This window comes from Desmodus rotundus, chromosome 3, assembly GCF_022682495.2.
Source record: "Desmodus rotundus isolate HL8 chromosome 3, HLdesRot8A.1, whole genome shotgun sequence".
NCBI lineage: Eukaryota > Metazoa > Chordata > Mammalia > Chiroptera > Phyllostomidae > Desmodus > Desmodus rotundus.
Window position 1 is genome coordinate 181,736,581 of NC_071389.1, and position 25,800 is coordinate 181,762,380.

A 25,800-nucleotide genomic window follows, 5' to 3' on the forward strand; every position below is an offset into this window, starting at 1 on the left:
GAAAAAGTAGGAGCACTCATAGAAAGAGATTATAAGACACCCAGAAACCACAGGTTTGAGTCCTGACTCTTGAGTTAACTAGCGATGGGGCATTGTCACTCATCATCTAGTGATGACAAGTTTTCTCGGCTACAAGAACAGAAGAAGCTCAGACTAAGAAAGTACCTATGATTCCTTATATTTCTGACATTCTAGTTAATTCATCTTTCTTAATGTCTTCAGATTTTAGCAGGAGAGCTGTGGTTCACAAAGGTATTTTCTCCCTGTCTTTAGCAGGAAAAAATAGATAGTATGCACAAGAATTAGAATATAATGAAATCAAAGCATGTATTGTGGTGCCTAGCATAATGTGGTGTTTGGCACATAGTGGACTTTCATTGACTATGTATTGAGCGGGGAGAAAACAGGAAGGAGAAAAGGAAAGAAGGAAGGGAGGGAGGGAAGGAGGGAAAGAGGTTAGGAAGGAGGGAGGGAGGGGGGAAAAAAAAAGGAGGGAGGAAGGAAGGAGGGCCAATCAAGCACACTGTTTTTGTCCCATATGTACAAGTCCTGATTTCCACTTAAATAATAAAAGCTAACATTACCTTAGAACTTATTATTCTAAGCAGTTTTCTGAATTTTAAGCCTATTGACTATTGAATATTTATGCCCAAACTGTGAGAAAGATGTTATTTTTATCCCCATTTTACAAATGAAGAAATGGAGGCACAGAGCAATTTACTAACTTGCCCAAAGTTATCCAGCTAGTAAATGGTAGAGTTGGGGCTTTACTTTCAATCTTTCATTCCCCATCTGTGTCTCCCACCTCCATATAGTTCCTAACATCCACCATGTTAAACTAAGTAAAAGAAAGAACACAGAGTATGCTTGGGGCTGAGAAACCAAAAGGCAAAGGGACCAGGAAGAATCCAGCTTCAGGAAACTGAGGCAAGGCTGCCTGGCTCAGGAAAGTATTGTAGTTAGACTCCAGAAAGACTAAGATGGCCAAGGTAACTGGCTGGTAATTTGCCAACATAAAATGTTATTACCTCAGGAAATGAAGGTGGGGAGAGGCAGGAGAAGGGGGGATCTATAATAATGGAAAGAGACATGACTTGGAGTGGTGAACACAAAATAAAATATACAGATGATGTATTATGGAATTGTACACCTTAAATCTATATAATTCTATTAACCAATGTAACCCCCAAAAATTCAATAAAAATAAAATTTTTTAAAATAGTTTATACTCTTAAATACCTTTACTTCCTATAGTGAAGTTACTTTCACAGTAATATGGCTCAATGGAGAGAAATGTTGGAGCCAAAACATGTCTGGGCGTGAACATTAGCTCTTCCACTTAGTTTGTGGCCTTGGGCCAGTCATACCTCTTTGTGCCTCGGTTTCCTTATCTGCTATCATGATGATTGTATATAGTCTTTAAAGCATCTAGCCCAGAGCCTGACAAATAGTCACCCTTTAATAATAAAACTTCCTTCACTTCTATTTATTTCTGGGATTGCAGAAACTTAACCTCAGATTATATTGTTAATTGTAAAATGAGGTGGAGAGACCCAAAGGGTGCAATATCTCTAATGTCATAGTCCCAAGAAAGATCCACAAGCTGTCAGGTGGTGGCAGGCATGCAGGAAGCCAGGATGCTCACGAGCTAAGCCAGAGCTTATCACCTTAGGCCCGGGCTAAGGCCTATCCTCTACTCTCAGGCAGGGATCCAATTAAACCACAGATAGCTCACCATCATCAAAGATTCCCTTAGTACAGCAAGCACTCCACACACTTCCTTGGCAATCAGTTCCTTCTTTTGTCTAACTGGTGTCCCCTCTATTATAATTTGATCTCACTTCCTTTGCTCTGAAAGAAAAACAGCTGGTCACCACCACCCACGTACTGGCCCTTCCGATAAAGGATGCTTGTGCCAAAAGATGGGGTTCCAAAAGCCTGCTCTTTCATCCTGTCATAAAACTCGATCCAACTGAGTTGGGAGCTTTGTGGTTTAGATGTCCGTTGAATCAACCTCAGTGGGTACCAGGCGGTCTGTGGGCAGAAGATGATATTTCCTACACCACAGGAGTGGGCTCCGTGGTCTTACTACGGTGGCAGGTGGAACAGGGTCCACCTGTCATTCCATTAACTTCACAAGGTATGAGTAAGAGGGAAAGGTTTCTGGTTATGTCTCCTGGACAGAGCAGCAGGGGAGGACAATAGGAAGGAAGAGCCAGATGTTCCCCTAGAATAATGTAGGTGCTCCAAAGAGGACATTCCAACGGCCTATGAATACGTGAAAAGTTCTCATCCTCACTAGTTATCAAAGAATAAAGCTCGATTTCAAAAGATGACACTTTATGCTGACTGGGAAATCTTAGGTTTTGTTTGTTTGTTACAGTTGAGACAGTTTCAGTGGAAATGCAGGAACTAAACTCTTTCATACCCAGCTGGTAGAAACGTCAACTGGATTGAACTTGCTGGGGGCAACTGCCAATCTGAACCAAAGGTCCCAAAACATTCTTTCAAAAAACAATTTCACACATTTTACAAATATACTAATATGCATAAAATTAATTAAGCTGCATTCACTGCAGTATATATTTTTTAAAAACTGCAAACATTTTTGGAACAAATTACATTTTCAGTGATAAGGATTTAGTTAAATTAAAGCTCATCATGATTGTAGAAGTGTACAATCGTTAAACATAAAAAATATATAAAGACAGAAAAATAGTCAAGATACATACAAGTAAAAAACCAAAGTATCAAAAAAGCATATTCAACATCTGTACAGTCATGTCAATATTTATGACTACATATAAAGAGAGAATTATACGGGTCTCTCTCTTTCTCTCTGGAAGGAAACATGCCAAAATATTATTTGTAATTAGGTCTTGTTGGTGACATTTTTAGATCATTTTAATGTTCTCATTTAGTTTTTGCTTAAAGTTAGATGTAGAATCTAGATTTTTACCGCAATTATATATTCCATTTGTATTGGGGAAAAATAATAATGTGATTTTAAGAACAGAAAAGAATGAGAAAACCCTCCCCTGCCCCAAATCCCTTTTAAAAAGGAAAAACCAAGATCAGTCTTGAAAGGAACATTTCACTTACAGGCAGCATGCAGGCTAAAGAGAAGAGTGCAGAAAGGGAGGCGGAGCCGCAGGCTTTGTCCCAGGAAGGGCCAAGGTGAGTCACACTCGCATGTCTGCCTGTGAACCTTGGCTCCATCTAGCTGAACCAAATTCTCCTTCTGTAAATGTCTCTTTACCTTTTTAAAGATTTTATTGATTCATTTTTAGAGAGACGGGAAAGGGAGGGAGGAAGAGAGGGAGAGACACATCGATGTGTGAGCTGTGTGAGAGATACATCAACTAGGTGGCTGGGACCCAGACCGCACCGCAGGCATGTGCCCTGACCGGGAATTGAACCGGTGACCTTTTGGTTCACAGAACGGTGCTCAACCCACTGAGCCACACCAGCCAGGGCTATAAATGCCTCTTTAAATCTTTGCTCACAAGTATCCCTATGTGACCTACTGAACAGAAAGAGAAACGTATGTCCACACAAAGACTGTACACAAATGTTCGCAGCAGCGTTATTCAGAACAGGCAAAAAGTGGAAACTTGATGAACAAAACGTGGTGTCGCTGTACACTGGAATATTATCCTGCAGTTAAAAGGAATAATGTACTGAAATATGCTACAATGTAGAAGAACTTCAAAAGCATTATGGTCACTGAAAAAAAAGTCAGGCACAAACACTACATATTGTACAGTTCTATTTATATGAAATAACCAGACCAGGCAAATCTATAGGTATAGGAAGGAGGTTAGTGATCGCCTAGGACTGTGGGCAGCGGAGATTAGGAAATTTGGATTGACTGCAAATGGGCCTCAGGTCTTTTGGGGGAGTGCTGGAAATGTTCTAAAATTAGATTGCCATGATAGCTACACACCTCTGTAAATACACTAAAAACATACTAAATTGTATGTTTGAAAATGGTAAATTTTATATCATATAAATTATATCTTGAAATAAAATTTTTAAATATGTACCCCTAGCTAACGTTGTACTTGAGGGACCCAACCTATCAAATGTATCTATTCATTCCAGTATTCATCCATCAAGTATTTTCGAGTGCCCACAATTTGCCAGGTATTACTCTAATAAAATGAGAGTGAAGGAAACAAATTACCGACTGTATTTTAGTGATATGTGAATCAGTTTATATGTTGGTATCTATCAAGACTCTTAACAGGAGGAGGGACTTTTCTTATTTGTCTTTTTTGTCCTCAGACCTTGCAGAGTACCCAGCATGCTGTAGACCCTATTCCACACATGTTGCTGGATAAATGAATTAAGTAGATACAAGAGCCTGAAAGTTGAGCGAGAGCCATGCCTTCCCCAAGCGGATCCCTAGAGTAAAACATAAGGAAGAAGGGTGACAAGGGAAGACTAAGCCAAGGCCGTGGAAAGAAGTTTAACCAGGTTTGAGAGGTAGTAATGTGTGTGTGTCTCCCTCATGCCATTTTTTTCAAGATCTTGCCCAATATATGGTGATGGTTCAAGCTCAGAGACTGGAAGCCTCTGATTCTCAGAATGTCTGAGCTCTATGCCTCATACCGTTACCCCAGGCCCACTCGTTCTTGGGGGATGCAATGGGGAGCTCTACTGAGCTTCGCTGCTTCCACTTTCCAATCAGCTCAAGGTCCCTATTTGGCACTGGCCACCTGGGAGGAAATGGAAATTAACATCAGGGCTGCCCCAACCCCAACGTCCGCCTCGCCTCGAGTGTTCCAGAGCTGTCTTCATTTCACTGCCCCCCCAGTTGGAGAGGGCCTCTTGGAACTTTGCAACAGTGTGCAAAACTATAAAAAACAGTTATTCTGTTTGACCCAGTAATTTTACTTCTCGACACATTGGAAGAAAACAGAGATGCTCATGATGATGGATGTATAAGGTTGTTTGCTGTGGTAATATTTGTAACATTGGTGACACTGCGACTTTGGGAGCTTCCTGAATGAAAAGCAATGGGAGAATGATTAATTCTTAGTACAAGTGTGTGATGAAATTCTACACCATCATAGGAATCCTGTTGCAAGTGAAATTAATTACAAAAGGATCTGATCTCGGTATATTAATAAGCAAGAAATGTACATTGCAATATGCTACATAGAGTATAATCTCAATTTTATAGGTTATATCTGTGCTATCTATTTGGAGGGAGAAACAGCAGGGGGAGCCTCCACATGTAGGGGGGTTGTGGTTTGGGGCAGCAGGGTATACAGACGGCTGGTGAATGAATCCATGCACACACGCATGCACAGAGAAAAGCTGCAGGAAATGCATGAACATAAAAAGAGTTGTTATCTCAGGTTGGTGGTGTTGTGGCAGACATTGTGCGTATTTGTGCTTTTTGGAATTTTCCAAAGCTTCTGCAATGACCAAAGGACAAACTTTTAAAAAATTTAAAAAATAAAGTGAAGATCTGCTTATTCACAGCAAAAGGAGCAATAGTTTCTGAAAAAGGTACCCTGAGATGTCAGGTAGAAATCTGTTCTACAAGTTACCCTATCGGATATACGTCCTAGGTGCCACTGCAGAGCATCAGGTGAACAGTGCTCTTACCGGGAGCGAAACTACCCATCTCTCAGCCGTCTCCTCCCTCTGGCCTGAGGGGTCTGCTAGAGGCAGAGTTGGAATCTGTGCTCAGAAAACTGCCAGCGTGGGACCTGCCCGTGGCAGTCCTGTAGAGTCCTGTAGTGTACATGTGGTGCCCTGTCACATGCCTTTCCTGAGTGCTCTTGTCCCCTCCCTAGTCCTCGGGAATTGCTGTGCAGGGCCTCAGGGAGGACAGGGAGCTACAAAGAGAATTTGGCACTGGTAAATCTGTCTTCAAGAATTTAATGGGCAGCAGCATGGGTGCTGTCTACCTGGCCAGCCTCCCCCCATCCACAGCTTCTGGGACGCCTGCTCTGCCCACATCCAGGGGTGACAGCCAACCCCCATCCCTCTGTCAGAGCAGACCCTGTGCCCACTCTGGAAGAGGGCAAGAAGGGGGAGGAGGCAGGCCAGATGACATAGGGAGAAGGAAGTTTTTTGCAAAAATCCTACCTTTTCCACAAAGCTTCCCCTGCCTCCTTAAGCCCTTGGCCTTACTCCTTCCTCCAGGTTTCTAGAACATTCATCAGATCATCCATCAGCAGGTACATACCATGTACATCCTTGCTACCCTTTTATATACATGCACTTTGTCTCCACTACACAAAGCTGCGCTAAGTACAGACAGGATGCATTATGATGCATTATTTATTCCTGTGACCCCACACCTAGCAGTGGCCAATGATTAAGAACTACATGCCAACTGGGTCATTACCTGTGACAATACTAAGATTACAACTCCATGCTATGCTTGAAAGAGACCCCACTTTGCCTGGCATCCTAGGTCTCAGATCACGTATGGAGTGTCTGCTATTCCCACAGAGAAGGGAATCCTATTTATTTCTGCCATCACATCACATGGTGACTTACGGGGATAGCAAAAGGGGGGAGGTGGAGCATATCTAGTGTGCAGAAAATCACCTAGCTACCTCTCAGATCCAAGAACTTTGTTCACCACCTCCTGTGACCTTGTGTTCCTTTGCAGGAGGCTCCCAATCAGAAAATTGTGAGAAACTCCACCAGCCAACGAAGAAATCAGCATCAAAAAATCCCCACAGGAACCACTGTCCACGTTTTCGAAAACATGCAAGGAATATCGCGTCTGTCTTCTACATCGGTCCAGCCCACCCCCGAGAAGGAAAAACAGCAAGGCAAGGGGTCCACGCTCCCTCTGAAGGCAGCACCATCTGGTGCCGTGATTTTAAAGTGGGGAACACACCCCATGGGTGTTAGGAGAAATCTTGGTTAGAAATCAGGGAGAAGCATTATTAACCTTTTGAGAAGGTTGCTCCCATTTCAATCTCCTTCTTCCCTTCAAGAAGACTGTTTCCGTCAGGCGCTAGGATCTCCTTAACTCCTCTCAAACACTTAGCTCCCACTTTAGCCTCAAATAAGTAGAATGACAGCCCTCAACAGATCACAGTGTCCAGCTAGTTTCTTAACACTGGTTTCCACTAATACGTCTGCCCTTTGCTCTCCAATATTTGAAGCAAGTACAGTTGCTTTTCTTCGTGGGCATTTGTGATAACAGTTTCCCCTTAAAGGAACTACCTTTCATTTAAACAGTGGGTCTAGCTAAAGAAAAAGTATTAAATAATAGTACAGGGGTTGTCAGCTGTGCCCAAAATGATGACCATTGTATACTCGAGACCAAAGGCTGGGAACCACTGGGAACTGAGAAAAGAAGAAAGAAGTCAGTGCCCAGTTCTCATCTTTGTCCTGACACTTTCCAGTGTGTGGCCTTGGGCAGGCCACTGAAACTTTCCATGACTGTTTTCTCACATGTAACATGAGGAGAGTTGGTAGGCCAAAGGCTTTTAAAGTATATTCCAATTCTGAAGTTCCAGGATGCTTTATTATTTGGGGAGAAGAGCATAGAAAAAAGATGGTCGTAAAAACAAGTGGAATTCTTCTGCTTGTCGTCTTTGAAGATAGCAAAGGGGAGCTCTCTCTTTGACTTCACTATGAACCGAAACCTAAAAGTAATGCCCATCTGTTAGCAATTCTGTCCGCAACCCTCCCTCGCCCACCCACTGACCCTCAGAGACAGGGCAAGCAGCAGCCCCCAGCTTCCTCCGAGATGGCAGCTACTTAGTTCGGAAGATGAACAGCCAGGAAAGAAAATGGAGAGTCGTGCCTTGTCTGCCTGGTCTAAAGGCCCCTTGCTAATCTCCCCATCCTGAAACCCGAAGCCCTGGGAACGGCCTGTTCATGAATGGCCTGGGCCGGGCCTAATAGCAGAGAACTCCTTGGGGGATCCTATCAGCCCCCTCCCATCTCCCCATTGTGACAGGTGAAATGAGAAGCTTGGGCATGGGGCAGTCATTCCCCTTTCCAGAAGCCTGAATGGAGCTGGGGATGGATCAGGGAAGCAAGGTCAAGACCCCGTGTTAGCCTTAGAGGCCTTTTTGAAAAGAGAAAGAATTCGATCTTGGATAGATTTTTCTAATAGTCCTTGAAATGAACTGAGCAAAATGTCTGAATCTGAACAACTCAGAAGTGGGCAAAGCTCTAACCTGGCTCTGGGCAAATCAAGAAAGGGAAACAGAGGCCAAACACCTGCGACAAGGCAGGGACGAGCACTGCTGGCTCGATGCCTGAGGGCGCGTTCCTTGGACAACGTCAGGCATGTTTACATCTGCAATGTTTTTAATGGGGGGGGGCTCTCAAATAAAGAGCCTGGAAGACTTACCGAAGAAAGAATCCCCCATTTCACCTACATCTCAGCTTTTGCCTGCAGTCTTTTCACTCTAACCAATCACAATTCATTCTTCTGGCATCTCCTCAAAATCTCTATCTACCCACAGACACTAATCCGGAATTGTTCATTGTGTCCATCTTTTGTATCAGCGCAGCCAGCTGAAATGCTCCTGAGAGACTGCTCGGTGCCTGTAGGATGAGGAGTGGTGGGGACAGGCCAGGCGGAGGGTCCAGACCCCTCTCAAGGTGGCAGCTGAGGCTCGCTCCCCCTGCCCGCTGGACGCCAGCTCAGAGTCCCTAACTATTTGGGTTCTATCCCCAATTCCAACATGTTGTGGGTGTGTGGGGGTGCTTCCCCACACCACCAATATGAAGTCCTCTGACCCCAGCTGGGTGTCCCACAATTCAACATGATTCTGAAATGTAGGGAGATAGTGTCAGATCCCACAGGTTGAGGGCTCCGTCTCAGAAGACCGTGCCCTGCCCCCAACTTCAGATGCCAATCCCAAATCCAGGTTGTTACCTGTGTTTGTGACCAGCTGGCTATATAAATCATAGCTCTCACAACCGCCTCCTTGGATTTGATAAATGTGCTAGAGCAGCTCACAGACCTCAAACATTTTCTTACTAGATCACTGGTTTATTATAAAAGCATATACAATAACTCGGGAACAGCCAGGATTAAAAACACAGTCACACTTCAGTACTCGTCAGCTTCAGAACTCGTCAAACCCCGTACTCATCTCGTTTTGACAAGAAGACAGTGTCTCAGCACTGGGCGCTTGCTCAGGACTCAGCACACTTGCTGGAACCTGTATGAGCCACAACAATGCTGCCCCACAAGAGAAAACGCTTCATCACTTGTTGCTGGTCCACCACTCATCAGTGCTTGCAATTTGTTCAGTACTTGGTTTAAGCACTTGTCCTGAGTTCCAGAATGAATTAACGATGAGTATGGAGGTACCACTGTATATACATCATGCTTGGGGGTAAAAAACGTGAGTCCAGTTAGCAGCTCATTTCATCCGTCTTTCTTTCCAGTTTTTCCTTTATTAGCCCATCCTCTGAATTCCTGCCTCACCTCAACCTCTGCCTCCTCACTCTAGAAACGAGGCTTAGGTCCAGGGGTGTCCAACCTGCATCCCACAGGCTGCATGCAGTCCAGGATGGCTGTGAATGCGTTCCAACACAAAATCATAATTGCTTAAAACATTATGAGATTTTTTTGTGACTACATGTCACATGTATTTAGTGTGTGATGCAAGACAACTCTTCTTCTTCCAGTGTGTCACAGAGACGCCAAAAGGTTGTACCCCCAGGTAGAACTTGTTGAGGTAGAAGGAAACAGCAGTAATAGAAAATGTCTGTAGAGTGTCTACTTCACACCATCCTGTCCAGCTCCCTGCTTTCTAAGAACAGAAACTCCTTTCTATTCCTTTGTGCACACCTCAGGAATGTGTTCAAGCAACAACCTCTCAACAAACACTACTCCAGAACCTAATGCCACGACCAGGACTCCAAGATGTGTAAAGAATGGGTTTAAAATGGAAAAAAAGTGGGTATGAAACTGGATCTGGATTTAGGTCAGGCAAGGATCAGGAAACTTAAAGGCATTCTGGTTTGAAGGAACAAATACCTAGAGTAGGAATGCACTGGAGAATACGAAATTGTCCTATTTGTCTAGAGACTGAGGTACATGTGGGTGAGTAGTGGGCAACAGATCGCACTGGGGTTTGGAAATGAGGTGTGATGGGCTTTGATAGACATGTGGAAGGGTCAGGCCACTCTATGACTTCACAAACTTTTACCACATTCACTAATGGCAGAAGGCAATAAATATGTATTGCTTGGGGGCCTAAAAATTTAATTCAAAATAGTGTACTTCAAGCTTAAAATTTCTTGGAAGCCTCATGTTTTATCATTGGAATGTATGATTTTATTCTATTCGATACCATAGGTTTTTAAAACATAAAATTACATTTTCCTCAATTTTTTAGTAGCCTTAATGCTGTTAGGGTGATCGTCCATATTTGTCTTGTCCTTACTTCACCCAGAACTTAACCTTGCATCCCTCAAATCTACACGCACCCTGTTTAAGAAGTGCCACCACAGGTCATGAGCAGGAGAAGGACACAATCAGAGCAGGGACAGCAGGAGGATTTGTATAGGCCAGGCAGGTAGGAAGCCACTGGACTGCATGGGTGAGAAGTGACACTGGTCTGGTCTAGTCAGCAGCAAAAAGAAAGAGCAAGGAGAGACTCCAGGTAACATGGCCAGGTAGAGTTTATGTGTTCACAGTTGACACCTGCCGAGTGGGCTGGAATGATGCCCTTCAAACAATGCAGAGTATACATTTCACCAACTAGGAACTGTGCAAGAGCTGACTGGGTTCCAGAATTAATCCAATGTCTAAAAGACAAATGCAGCTTCTCAGGCATGCTGGGGTTTGGGGCTGGGTTAGAATTGGCAGCTGCTCAGTTCAAGGAAAAGGAAAGAACTTCCCCAATTACACCAGGCAGAGAACATCAGCAGGTAAAAGACTCCCTGGACAGAGAGTTACTTTGACCAAACAATGTTTTCATGTGTTAAATGTAAACGAAGCAGAACCATGTGTGGCCAGCTCCCCCCACTTGGGGTTCAGTGGGGATGGATGGAGGTGGTGGAGGTCAAGAAGGGCACTGACAGAAAACATTTGAGGTTCTACCTAAAATAACCCAAAGATGTACCAAAAACTAGCAGCTGTTGCTCCCAACCTACTTTTTCCAATCGTACAACTGCCCTGAATGGGGCAATGAGACAGACCGGGGCAGATCAGACTAGCCACCAAGATCTAGGAAATGCACCTTCCATACCCCGCCTCCTTTTCCATGGACTACTCACTATCAGACTCTTATAACTATGCCCTCCTCCAACACTACCCTTAAGAAAATATCTAGAATTTATCCTCAATGCGAATTCAACTCTCCCAGGGATAGTTTAACTATAAGCCTTAGTTTTAATTATGGAGAAAAATCCATGCCCCACTTTGAAAGTAATGTTAGGCTCCAGTTAAAGAATGGGAAGTATTATTTCAGGCAGTAAGTCTTCCGTGGGCCCATGGACTCACACTACGTTGGCTATAAGCTACTGAGCCCACATGTGAGACCGGTTCTGGTCCCACCTTCCCTACCCCTCCCCCTTGGCCACCCAGCAACACTTGCTTTCTTTTGGGACGGGAATTCAATTCCTGAGTTCCCACTGCAGGTAGCCCCAGCACTTCTCTTGACCTGTGTTTTAGATGCTTTCTCCCAGCTGCAGATGAATTTCCAGAGCCACCCCCTAACTCCTCTGCATCCCAGCCAAAGCCTGGCCAGGAAATACTCCAGCCGTCTCGTAAAAGGGCACACAGTCATTTTCCCTTCCCTGGCTAAGACCTGAGGCTGCCTCTTGGCTCTCCCTTCTTACCCTTGTGAGGCACCTTGGCTGGACAATAGCTTTGAAAGAGCTGCTTCCTTTGGCAGACACCTCACCTCTGCCTTTCGAGTAGTTAATGATGTGTGCAAAACCTACATTCATCACAAAAGACAAGCAACCTCACACGGATTCATTTTCTTTTTCTGGGACAGGTCTGGACTCTCCCTGCCTCAGTGACCCCTCACAGAAGGAAACGTAATACCAACTGAATTTTTATCCAGTACCTTTTATCCTTAAGGCTCAAATTCACTTTCACCCACTCTCGCCTACACATACACATTCACAGTCAAAAGGTAAAGACAATTTTTCAACCGTTTACTCCCCTTTCCTTGTTCTTTTCTGACAAATGTTCCCTGATCCTGGTGACTCCTTTGAGGGCCTTTGTCCTCTGGCATCTGGTCCTGTCTGGATGCCTCACCCTTTCTCAAAGCTTGTCTTTGTCACCCAAATCCCACTATTCTTGAGTTAGAATATCTAATTTGACTCAGAAAGTGCCTCTTATTTCCTCCTCCCAGTGTTGGCAACAACCTTATCTGAGGAGAAAAATACAGATCTGGGTCCTAAAACCTGCATTTATCAACTTTTAGAATCTTTACCTGGCCTTGGGAACTAAAGGGGTAGAATACAAGTATATTAGGCTTGAAATATCTTAAGAATAGAGACTATGTATTAACCATCTCTTTATTCCCATAGCCCCAGCTCAGGACCTGGCAGACAGTTAGTGCTCAGAAGTGACTGATGAATAAATGAATGATGCTGCGCTCTTAAGTGGGGACATGAGGTATGAGTGTGGTCTACCAAGAGCCAATGTCAGCAAGGACTGTCAAAGTCTGATCACTTTGTAGAACATTTAAAACAAAGGTCATCAGTCCTCAAGAACTGGTTAGAAATTCTAACATCATACTGTGTTCAGATTTTGGAGTGACATGTTGGCATACCTGGAGCTTTAAGAATGAAATTAATAAAAAATTAGCAAAATGAATGGCTATTATCCCAAGGCTAAGGAAACCAAATGATCGTTTAGAAACAGAGGGACAGAGATTTGAAAATGCCCAAAGCCATCGGAAGTTTTCCTTCTGAGCTAGATTTGGGCTAACTCAGTGAGGCCGGCTGGAAACCCATCGCACCTGGACAGCCGAAATGTAATTGGGGAAGACCGCATTGGCCAAAGGGCGATGCACGGCTATTCATCAAAGGCAAGAATTTGCAACTGATAATTCAATGCTACCCAAGGCAGAAACTGGTCAGAATAAAAATCCCAGGATGATATGCAGACGACTGGTTTTAAACAATGGTACAAATTCAGCGGGGGGGAGTCTTTTCAACAAGTGGCATAGAACAGTTGGTTATCCATAGCAAAATAAAATTTAAAAATTAATTTCAATTTGTCCTTTACATAATTTACAAAAATTAATTCAAATTGCATCAGAGACCTAAGTATAAAACTTAAACTATAAAACATCTAGAAAAAAACTTTCATAACCTTGAGTTAGGCAGATTTCTTAGACGTGGCATCAGAAGCATATTTCCTAAAATAACAAACTGATAAATTAAACTTTCTAAAAGTTAAGAACTCATGCTCTTCAAAAGACTTAAGAAAATGAAGATACAAGTGATAGATTGGGAGAAAATAGTCATAAATCACATATCTTATAAAGGACTTGAATTCAGATCAGAATGTTATAAAGTATTCTCAAAACTCAGTAACAAGAATCTAAACAATGTGAATAATAAAATGGGAAAAAGATTTGAATAGGTTCTTCACCCAAGAAGATATACAGGTGGAATATGAACACGTGAAAAAATGCTCCATATCATTAGTCATCAGGGAAATGCAAATCAAATTGAAACCACAATGACATTCCACTACACACCTATCAGAATGGCAAAATTAAAACAAAGAATAACCACATCAAATATTAACAAAAGTGTGGAAAAACTAGAACTTTCATACCATATGTTGTGGGCGAGAATGTAAAAAGGAACAACCAGTTTGGAAACCCTTTAAGCAGTTTCTTAAAACGTTAAACATACACGACTCTAAGGTCACGCTGTTCCACTCCTATTTACTCAGGAGAAAGAGAAGCCTATGTCCATACAAAGATTCGTACATAAACATTCACAGCAGCCTTATTTCTAACAGGCCAACACTAGAAGCAACCTGAGTACCCATCCACAGGTGAGATGATAAACTGTGTTATGCTCATACACTGGGCTGCTACTCATCAACAAAAAGCAATGAACTACCGATATACTAAACAGCATGGATGAATTTCAAAATAATTTTGCTGAGTAAAATAAGGAAGACAAAAAAGAGCATATATTGTGTGATTCCACATTCAATAAAATACAAACTAATCTATAGTGGCAAAAAGCAGGCATTATAAAAAGGCATAAGGAAGATTTGGGGGGAATAATAGATATGTTCCCGATTGTGATAGTAGTTTCAGAGGCGTACACATGTTAAAATGTATAAAGTTGTTCTCTTTAAATATGAAATTTATTGTAGGCCAGTTACACCTCATTAAAACTGTTAAGGGCATACATGTCCAAGTTCAGACATTTTCTCCCCCTATTTGTTACTATTGGAGAGAAAGCAGGGAAATGATTGGAACTTCAAGGAATGCTTCATGGCCTGCTTCAAAATGCCTTCCTTTTTCCTTCAAGGTGGACTGGGGAAGGGATAGAAGTCCAGCTTCAAGAGAAATTCAATTTCTGAGCTGAATAGAATTCATATAAGAGAACGCATATAATGGTGCACAATCAGGAATTCCTACCAGTCACACACATCCAGCTGTATTCTCACAACAGACGACCCAAAATAGAAAGCAAGGGACAGGTGATCCAAAGCAGCAGCTGCTTGACTTTCTGCTAATAATCAGGATATATAAACTAAAAACACATTAATAAAACCATTTCACACCCATTAAATTGGAGAGAAAAGTTTAAATCTGACAGCACTAGGTGTTGGCTAAGACGTGAACCAACTGCAAGTTACTTTGCTGGGGGCACATTCAGACAACCAATTTAGAGGGAAAAAAAAAATTTTTTTTTAAGTCTAAATTTTCTGTCGATCCAGAATACCTGTTATCTCCTGGACCGGAGCTTTGACATGTGTCTGCCGCCCAGTGTTTGCTGCTACCACCAGCGACACCTCTCCGCGGCCTGGCTCTGGTGATGAGTGGGGCTTTCCCGGGCGGGTCCCTCGGGACTGCCACCAGCAGGGAAAGGTTTTGCAAGCTGCCACCAGCTTCAGGGGCACAACCAGAGGAAACAGACCCAGGGGCTCAGTCTTTCTGGGAAAGGGGCCTGTTAGGTTCTGGTCCTGGCTGCAGCCGAGGGAGCAGGATTCTGATTAAACACAGCTGGGGTCTGACCGGAATCCTTTCCAGAGACTTCAGGGTGTGCGTGGGCACTCTTCTCATACGAGAGCAGCCTCTACAGCTCTCCAGGGGGCCAATACCTCTGGGAAAGAGCTTTTTACGTGCCAGTTGCACCTGTCTATTCGGCCGCCCTCCAGGAGACACACCTTGATTGCCTGTCTCAGGTGGGCAAAGGGCTTTCGTTCTGGGGTCCTCCAGGACAAGAACTATTGGAGAATTACATCTGAGCAGGGTCACCACCCCAGGACACAGACAGCTGAATGAGATACACCCCTGCCCCCAAGTCTTCCTGTTAGAGGCCCATTTGCTTGTCCTGGAGCTCCAGCCTGAAGCAGGTGTCAGTTTTGGCACACTTCTATGTGTGCCAAAAGATTTCAGATTATGTTACAAAGCTATAGTGATCAAAACAGTATGGGACTGGCATAAAAACAGACACAGATCACCGGAATAAAATAGCCCAGAAATTGTGTATGTGTATACTAACTGCTATATATATATATATATATATATATATATATATATATATATATATGGCCGTACATGTGGCTATATGTTAAGATTTTATAAAGCTGGGTGGCAAGTATTCAAGTGTTTATGCTATTCTCTAAATTTTTCTAAAGTTTGAAACATTTTATGTTGAAATGTTTAGTTGAACAGGAGGAAAAAACCCTATATTTGTCAAGTTCAAAATATACGTGAAATGTTTATACAACATTAAAATAAAAGCTTGACCTAAGCTTTGGGAGAAGTATAGGTAATTTTACAGGCCTAATAAAATTTGTTTAAATACTAGAAAGTAAGAAAAAAGAAATAAGCTAAAAATATAAGCCAGTTGAGTGAGGAGGCACATAGCCACTTGAGGACAGGGTGGGGCAGTGAGGGCGGGAAGCTATAGAACCCACTGCACAGCCCCAGGGAGTCTCTCGGGGGTACAGCTACCTTTCTTGGGTCAGAAGAGACAAGATCAGTAAACCAAGCAAGCAAACAAAAACAACAGCAAAAAAAACCAAAACCCTAAATATTTTTTGAAAGAGGTCAAACTCAGGAGGGGAAAGATGCCACAGCAGGCAGCACCCAGGTAAGGTCATGAGAGGTGACAGCAAGCTCAGATGCCCTAGCAACTGGAGAAGTGCCTCACAGGGAGGTGGGAAGGGAAGTGGTACTTCGGCAAATGCCTAGAAGAAGTATTGGCAGAAGCTGTAAGACCGTAAGAATGCTCTCAGGAACTTCTGTTTAGGGATCTGAGAAGGCAATGCACACATGAACTTAGTTAAGCAGAACGGTGTTCTGATGAAACTTGAGGAAAGGCAAGGAGTGTAATAGGCAAAGAGCTGGGTTTCTGGGGTCAGGAAAACCAGTGTTTGAATCCGGAGCCCACACCTTCCATTTGGGTCACCCTAAACCTGTTACCTAAACACTCTAAACTTCAGTTTTCTCTTTAACGAGGCGGGATAAAAATAATACTTCGTCCTATGGCTGTTGTAAGGATTAGATGAGATGGTTGTGCCACGTGTCATCAGTTTTGAACCAAAAGTTTCCTACTCTTACTACTATTGTTATTATCAATCTTGTTCATCCAAATGTTCAAATCAGGAGATACAAATGCTATAGCATGTTAGAAAAGCAATTCGGGTGGGACAGGCCATCACATTGGCTATATCATGTACACTCTAAAATAATTTCCACTAAAAGACTTTGTAAAAATGAGAAAGTTTGTGTATCTGTTTGTGTTTATATAGACACCTAGATTCACGGGAGACTCAGGACTAAGAGAACTTTTTTGTGAAAGAAGATGGGATAGAGGGAGGATGAGAAGAAAGGACCTGTGTTCAAGTGACTTCACCTCTCTGGGCCCGTTTCCTCATCCAAAGAAATCTACAGACAGAAGTCCACACTAAATAAATGCTTTTTCCACAGCATTTTACTCTGTGTCTCTTTGTACACACCTGGCAGAATAATGACCACAGGCATGCATCGTACTGGACTGCAACACCCACTCAATATGCCACTTAATAATTCAGCAAAAAGCCGGGGAATGTGGGCAGCGAGTATGTGTTGATGCAGCTGTACATCACAAACATGCCTGATGTATCTGCCAGGCCTGGATCAAACGGGATGTTTCAAAGGGACCGTAAAACAGGTTGAAAGCTCCGAAAGCTAATATGAATGTGAACCAACAACTCTCACAAAGGCCTGGACCTGCATCCCCGGAGGCCTCCCCAGAAAGGTGCCAGCTCCCTCACTGTTCTCCATGGCCTCAGTTTACCACTCTTTTCCTGGGCCTCTTCTCTCTCACTTCCTCTGAATGCTCCCTGCTCTACCTTTCTCAGCTTTATGGAACTTGCTGTAATGACACAGCTGTCACCCACAAGTTTACAGTCCATGGTGGTGGTAGCTGCACATAGGTCTCTGGCTACTGCAGCCAGGGCCCACGTCTTAGCAGCCCATTTGTCAGAGGGCCTTTTGGCTTCTCTCCTCCTCTTTGATTTTCACCCTGAAGAGATTCAAGTCAACAGATGCAAGAAATGTCTACCTACGACCTCTGCACATGAGGGCAAGATCTGGCACTCCACTTGCAGGGCATGGTTCCCAAGGTGAGACCACCCTCATTCCTTTGTTTTCCCTTCCCAGATGACGGTCAGAGAAATGGCAAATAGCTGTGCCTTCAATTTATTAGACAAAGTTTAGACTTCAAGAGGCTGACACACGGAACACAGCAGGCCTTTGGACACAATCCTTGGCCTCCACGTGAAAGAAGGGGCCATGAGCCCTGCCCTGTGGGCACAGGACACACACAGACAGCACAGCCTTAGGAATGCTCATGTGGAAATGTATAATCCAGAGCAGATTCATCTGGCACAGACCAGATATAGAAATGGCATGAGAATGCAGATTTTAGATGGTGGGGAGCAACATTTTTGACATAGCAGTTGAAAAAAAAACTCCTGAAGACTTTGCTGGTGGGTAGGTCAGATCTGGGTGCCAATTGGGCAGCATTCCACAATGAGGGGGTACATTGCATGGCCCTGAGCAATTGCTTCCTCGGAATGAGACCATAAAAGGAAAAAGCTGACACGAAGTGGCTGAATCTGAAGGATTTTCAGGGTAGACAGGAGCCCAACTGGCAGAATAGGGACTCTATTTCCGAGGGCGAAAAAGAGCAATGTCTGAAGAGGTGTTTCTCACAATTCTGGCTAAGTTAGGAGAGAGCGTAGGAGAACAGCTACTGCTTATTAAACACAGGGATATAAAATGTATACTGTGTTCCTCTGGCCTTCAGGACAGCATCTTAAGCATGAAATGGCTATAAAGATGAATAAGTATAGGGCATAGACACCCATTACTCAAAATGCAGTAGAAAAAGATAGAAGTCGTGGTTAAAGAACAAGTCAGTTTCAATAGGAGTCTGCAGAAGGAATTCATGCATTCAATCAACAAACACTTAGTGCCTGCCTATGGCAAACATGGGACCAGGTCCTGGTGACACTAAAAATTCTTGCTCCCAAGGATCTGGTAGACAGTGTCCTAGGCATATAAGTTCAATACAAGTTTTTGGAAAAGATGGTTTGGTTTAATTAAAAGTTAGGAAAAGAAAAACTGGTGATGACTTGGAATGAAAAGACTTTATAAATGGGATTAACCCTTCCTGCTTAGGATGTTTGAGATCAGAATAACCTCTACAGTGTGGGCTCCGTTGATGCCTTTGCTTAATGTCAGGCAGTCTGAAGAGCACAGAGGACGTGCCGTTCACACCCATGGTTTCAGAAAGACCAGGTGGATTGTGGCAGCAGTATCCGGACGGTCAAACACCTGAAAGGTCCCTACACATAGACGTAAAATAGAAATTTCACCACTGATACACAGAAAAAGGAGTCTAAGAAATATCTAACAATCCCACACACAGCCCAAGATAATTTATATAAGAAGATCTGAACATTTTGAGCAATTTTGGAGGTTTAGAGTGAGTCATGTTACCGTGTCTCCCCCACAAACACGCGCAGGCATGCGGGCAGGCACACCGTGCAGCAGTTCAGAATGAGGCAGGTTTCCGCGTGGCTCACTGCAATATGTGAGCTTTTGAGCCAGGTAGATCTGAAGTCAGATTGGACTCCACCACACAACAATTGTGTGGCTTGGTCAAAGTAGTTAACTTCTGAGTTGTAATTTCTTTATTGTATTAAGAATAACATAATACATACTCCATGGTGGTGTTATGGATTTTAATAATAATATTACTCATCATCTGTTGAGTACTAACTCTGAGCCAGTCAATGAGCAAGGCACTTTATCAATAGTATCTCATTTAGTTTGTAGAACCGCCATGCAATGTAGGTGTCCTTACCCCCATTTTAGAGATGGGGAAACTGAACGTCAGAGAAGCTAAGTAGCTGGACTGCCGTCACATGATTAAAGACAGCTGTAGATGAGATCCAAGACCGGAGCTTAGAAACGCTTCACTGTGATCCCCTGCAACGAGCCCGTGGCACCTTGTGAGGAATAGAAGTCATCCAATGAATGGGGTTCCCACATCTCACACCCCTCTTTTCCTTGTTTCTCTCTTTGTTTCCCACCTTAGTGATCTTCGATTTCTCTCCATCTCTCTCAGCGTGTGGATCTCCAAATGTGTGTGCTTCTAAGCCATTTATCTGGGTGTACGTAAATCTTGTGCACGTTCAGTTTTCTGTCTGTCTCAAAGGGTGTGTCTGTGTCTGTCTCCTTCTATGTGACAGAGTTTCTACCTAAGTCTCTGCTGGCCATGTCTGTATCTGTTCCTCCATGTCTTTGCTTATAACTGTCTCAGAGTCCCAGCTTCTGTCTCCTCCTGTTGCCCCCTCCCCACCATCTTCTCTTCCATTTCTTCCTCTTTCTTCTGCTCCCATGTCCTTCTCCTAACTGGACACAGTAAAAGCCAGTTGTAATTCAATTTTCTGCTGGACTATAAACATTATAATTTAAAAGGGGGATGAAAAGAGCGGTTTTTTTTTCTTTTACTTCTTTGAGGCTTTTTTTGCAGTTCCCATGCCCTTAGTTGTTGCCTGCCCCTTGGGAATCAGAGACTACAGTTCTTAAAAATTAAAAGCACTCCTACCTCTGGTGAAGTGTAAGCCAAAGGATAGGTTAATTAAGCTCTTGTTTATGGTTTCAGAACCACTGACCCAGTAAGCAGTCATTCCATTCCTGGCCACAGGCACATACTCTAGTAGGAAACAATTTATTTGAGGTTTCTCGTGAGAGCCCTTGTGTATACATGCCCCTTCTTGGAAGAGGAAGATGCTTCATTTTTTCCTTGCTTTTGAGGAAGAAAAAACATCCTCCCGTCCCTCTTGTTTATGTAACCTTACCAAGGGAGGTACAGATATGCTCGATTCCACAGAAAAACAAAAATTGAAAATGGTTTTCCCCACAAAGCTTAAAAACCCATATTTATAAACAAAAGAAATCTAATAGAATCCGCTCTGGGAGGAAAAAAAACCTCTCCTCAGCCCGCTGTGACAGTATTTCAAGTGTGGCCCATGAGGAAAGTTGGGCCAACAAAAAACAGCCCATTGCCAGAAGCAGAACAGGGGTCAAAAGATAAACGTCACCCACAGCCCAAACGCACCTGGCAGCTTTGTGGAATGAGAAGCCTGGGGGCTCGTTTCCTCCCTGGCTGCTTGAAGAGCGGCCACCTTCACAAATGACACAGTAACTGTCCAGACCAGGAAGTTCATGGTCTACAGATGACTTCGGCGGAAACAGTAGGTCACTGACATCCTGCACCCTGGGAAGGCAACAGTACCTAAGACAAAAATTCAGGAAAAACGAAGAAAAATGTACAAGACCACGCCAGCTGTCATCTTTGGTTTTAGATTCAGAAACCACTTTGGTGGCAGCAAGTCAACTGGCTTCGGCATGATTTATGATTCCTTGGATTGCACAAAGGAAAATGAACCCTAACACAGACCTGCAAGACACGGCCTGCGTGAGAAGAAGACCTCATGAAACAGAGAAAGGAATGCAAGAATGGGATGAAGAAAGTCGGGGGGACTGCCCAGGCCAATGTTGCTGCTGGCAAAAGCGAGCTGGAGATTGGACAACAGAAGGAGAGTCTTCAGTGACTTGACCTGTGGTGATTATGCAGATTTTTCATGAGAGGATTAATAACTAAGAACTTTAAAAAGAGAGAGAGGAGCCTGGGGGATAATGAAAGATGGAAACCTCATCCTTCCTGAACAAGTAGAAAACTCACTGCATGAGAAAGGCTTTTTGTGGTTTGGCAGAGGAAGGACAGGGTGCGGGTGGGATGTGAGGGTTTGTATATCAGATTCACAGAAAAGAAAAGGTTAGACTGTGTGGATAAGAAAAGGCAATGCTCAAAATGTATTTTGTTTGTGACATGTTTCATATTACACCATAACAGTACCTCGTCATGACCTAAGAAAAGAGAAGCATCTGTACTAGTCATTTTGCACGTCAGTGTTTTCTAGGGACCCCTAGTCTGTGAGGGGCCATCTAGTGTACAGAAAAAAGAATCACCAACTTCCAGGCCTTATGGGACAGCAACCTGATTCTTCTGTAAGAAACTCTCATTTCTTCTGCAACATTTGCACTTTTTAGACCTCTGACTTTGACAAATGAATTCCTAAAATCCAAACACTCCAAATATATATTGCATTTGCCTGACCTCCCAGTAAAAACGTTTTCTACTGGACACATTTTGTGACTCTTCTTTAGAGCACTCTGGTTGGTTCCTAAGTGATCAGGTCACTCCTTTTCCAAAATTTACCCACTATCGTCTCACAGTCCCTTCTGGAATCTTCCCTGGCTCCCAAGCCTCCACATTCTTCCACTTTTGACAATCAGGTCAATGTTTACTTGCAAGCCAGGGTCCACCATACCTCCCATTATATCTGGTTTCTCCTAGTCTACCAAAGCTGGTTCAGCAAGCACACTGCAGGTTTCCTCAGGCCTCTGCACTGGAATCCCTATAAACCAGAAAGGTGAGTCACAGAAACACCCCTGACTCCCACAGTTAATTCCCACACTGTTGTCCGTGTCTGTGGGTCATTCATACATGTTCTTTGTCTAGTCCTTCCCCTTCTTTCCACCAGTATCCTGCTCCCCCCTCCCCTCTGGTCACTTCCAGTCTGTTCCATGTTTCCGTGCCTCTGGTTTTATTTTGTTTGTTAGTTCATTTTGTTCATTAGATTCCTCTTATAGGTGAGATCATATGGTATTTGTCTTTCACCAACTGGCTTGTTTCACTTAGCATAATGCTCTCCAGTTCCATCCATGCTGTTGTGAAAGGTAGGAGCTCCTTCTTTCTTTCTTCTGTGTAGTATTCCATTGTGTAAATGTATCACGGTTTTTTGATCCACTCATCTACTGAGGGGCACTTAGGCTGATTCCAGCACTTGGCTATTATAAATAGTGCTGCTATGAACATAGGGGTGCATAACTTCTTTTGAATTGATGATTCAAGATTCTTAGGGCAAAGGGGGGAAAATTGGGAAACTGTAGTAGAATAACAACAAAAAAAAGATTTTTAAAAAGGTGAAATATAAAGAACACCTAGGGGCTCTCTGACACCTCTTTACCCATGGCAGCTTCAGTTCCCTCCCCTCCTGTCCATTCCAATTAGAACAGCAGAGCTGGGGAGGAGCTAAGGAGCTCCACCATCTCTCTGCTGCCTCTGTGTTCAACCAGTGGCCTGAAGCACTGAGCCTTGTACTTGACTCAGCTTCAATTGTACCTTAAAAGTCCTTTGGGTTGTTTAGCATTCATTATAATTCTTAACTCCCTAAAGCTTTGAGAAGAGCTCATTTTGGAACAAATTATAAAGATGACAGAGGAAAAACTTTTCTTTCTTTTCTTCAAAATAGTAGATTTACATCAGACTAAAGACTGGGGAAAGTTGGGGGCTCAGAGTAAACAGGAAGCTCCACCTTAATTACTTCATATCCCCAGTCCTCTAGATCCCTGGAAAAGAAATTCCTCTTGCTCTTCTCGCTATTCTCAAGAATCTCCTATTGGGTGGGTACCAGACTTATCAGGGTAAACACTTCATAAGTCACGGAAATGTCTAATCACTATACTGTACACCTGAAACTAATACACTACTATATATCAACTATAACTGAAAAAAATTTTTTAAAAAGAACCTCCTTGTTGGTGTCCCCCTGTCTTGACCCCCATCTGTTCCCTTGACCCTGAGACACTATTAGACTGCAAGACACCCAGGACCAGAGGCCCCATTTATTCTTCACGGTCCTGAGGACAAAGCCCCATGCAGAATGAACATTGTCATATTGAACAACAAACTATGTTCTTTGCTACCATGAACCACTTAACAGCTGTTCAGGATGCAATCCTTAAACAAAGTTCAAATCCTAACTAGATGACCTTGGGAAATTTTCTTAATGTTCCTATGATTTAATTTTCACTTATGCAACCAATCTGATAGGATTGTGATGAATACATCACATAATACATGCATGATCAATAAATAGTGCCAATGTCTTATATTATTTATCATTATCAATAGTAAAATGAGGACATGGAAGGTATCACACAAGATTATTTTGAAGATTAAATGAAAAAGTAAGTTAAAAAGACTGGCCACATAGCTGGTATTTAATAAATGTAATCTTCTTTACTTCCTTCAAAAATGGATACTATTATAAATTATACTGGCAATAATTTTTAGACTAATTGACTAATATGATTAAAAATAGAGTTAACTGGCTGGTGTGGCTCAGTGATTGGGTACCTGTCTGTGAACCAAAGGGTTGCTGGTTCAATTCCCAGTCAGAGCACATGCCTGGGTTGTAGGCCAGGTCCCCAGTGAGAGGGAAGTGAGAGGCAACCACACACTGATGTTTCTCTCCCTCTCTTTCTCCCTCCCTTCCCCTCTGTCTAAAAATAAGTAAATAAAATCTTTAAAAAATAGTTAACTACAAACAACAAATGTCAATTTGCAAATGTTTGCAATATTCAAATAAAATAGCCTTAACTCTAAAATTGCCTCAAACTAAATTGAATTAACTTTGATTTTTTTTGAAGTATACAGTGTTGTGTGGTATGGTGGAAAGAGAAAGTGATTCGTCTTTGTAGACCTGAGTTTTTATTCATATGATGTCAGGTAAGACACATAACCCCATTAATTCCTCATCTGCAGAATGAGAGTTATAATAAGTTTTGTACAACTTATTATATAGGGAACTGACGTACAAATCAAACAACTGGAAACATATAAACTGTAAGTCATTCTCTAAAAGTTAGTTATTATGAGGGGATGCAAACATAATTACAATTTAAATCATACATGGGAGTTTCAGAAAATAAATTTAGAGCTTAAATTTTAATCATAAATCTCTAAAATCTTTATGTTGACCCACCAGAGTCCTCACCTAACCTCTCCTGATGGGGGGGGAGGGTGGGAAGCTATGTTATGAATTAATGATCAAGTTGTTTGAAGAAAATTTTTTAAAGAGGATATAATTATGATTTTTCATATAGGCATCAAACAAAATATCATCAAATATTTTTATTTAAGTCATTAATTAATGAGGGAGCCAGTAAGATGTCACAATTGGTCAAAGGAGATTTAAATGAAACATATGTTTATATGAGGTTAAGTAAAGCTTCAGTGAGTTTACTTACAAATAGACACAAAACTTATCTATCCACAGGCAACAGTCCATTGCACTATAACAGACCCAGCAAATTCATAAATGGAAAGAATCACTTACATTAATATCAGTTTATACAACTTAAAGAGTTCTCAAGTAGCTCAAGAAGAATGAAAGGAAAAGACAATTCAGACAGGTGAACTGGTCAAGTTATCCACAAATATAGATATACATCCTTTTGAAAGTTTTTTTTAACAATTTTTCCTAACAGAGCTGTTAAAAAGAAGACCACAGACTAAAAACTGGAACAACTTATGCTAAGCCCCATATCACCAAACCCTACTGAGACTTAATTTCATTACATTTCAGCTCCCTCAGAAATAGAATCTCAAACCATTTACTCAGGAAAGTCTTGATCGGGACTAATTAGGAAGTCTGCCTGATGGACCCCAGCCACCCCCTAAAGGAAATAACTTTGCAACTGTCAACCCACTTTTTTGCCTAGTACAACTCCCTTCTGCCTGTAAATCTTTCGTTTTGTACAGCTCCTCAGAGATCCTTTCTACCCGCTAGATTGAATGCTGCCCAATTCATCAATCACTGAATAAAGCCAGTAAGATCTTTATAACTTACTCAGTTGAATTTTGTCTTTTTACAGAGTTAAGCAGGTTAAGCCAATAACTAATTAGTTATTAGATCAATGCTGAGTACTTTCTATGTGTTTACAAGACAGAATGGGATGGGAAAGGTGGCATATACCACTTACACGTCTGAACATCGAGGCACTGAAATTTGGGTTACGGAGCTATGGAAAGTGAACAAGCCACAGAAAATTCTGCCTTCTCTTTCTTCTACCTTCAGTCACTGTCCTCCACCCTGTGAATGCTCTGGTCCACCAATTCAGAGCTACGCAATGCCCTTACTTAAGGAAGGCCGTCTGTAGCAATCAAACAGAAATGTTTAAATTGTACATGGGAGTTGCCTGCAGGGTTCCTGGCAAT

At 42.6% G+C, this 25,800-nt stretch overlaps 1 pseudogene; it reads left to right on the top strand.

Annotated features, from left to right (window-relative positions):
- Nucleotides 1-3,109: 3,109 nt before the first annotated feature.
- On the top strand, nucleotides 3,110-21,286 carry LOC112321988 (small ribosomal subunit protein eS24 pseudogene; annotated as a pseudogene).
- The last annotated feature ends 4,514 nt before the right edge of the window (nucleotides 21,287-25,800 follow it).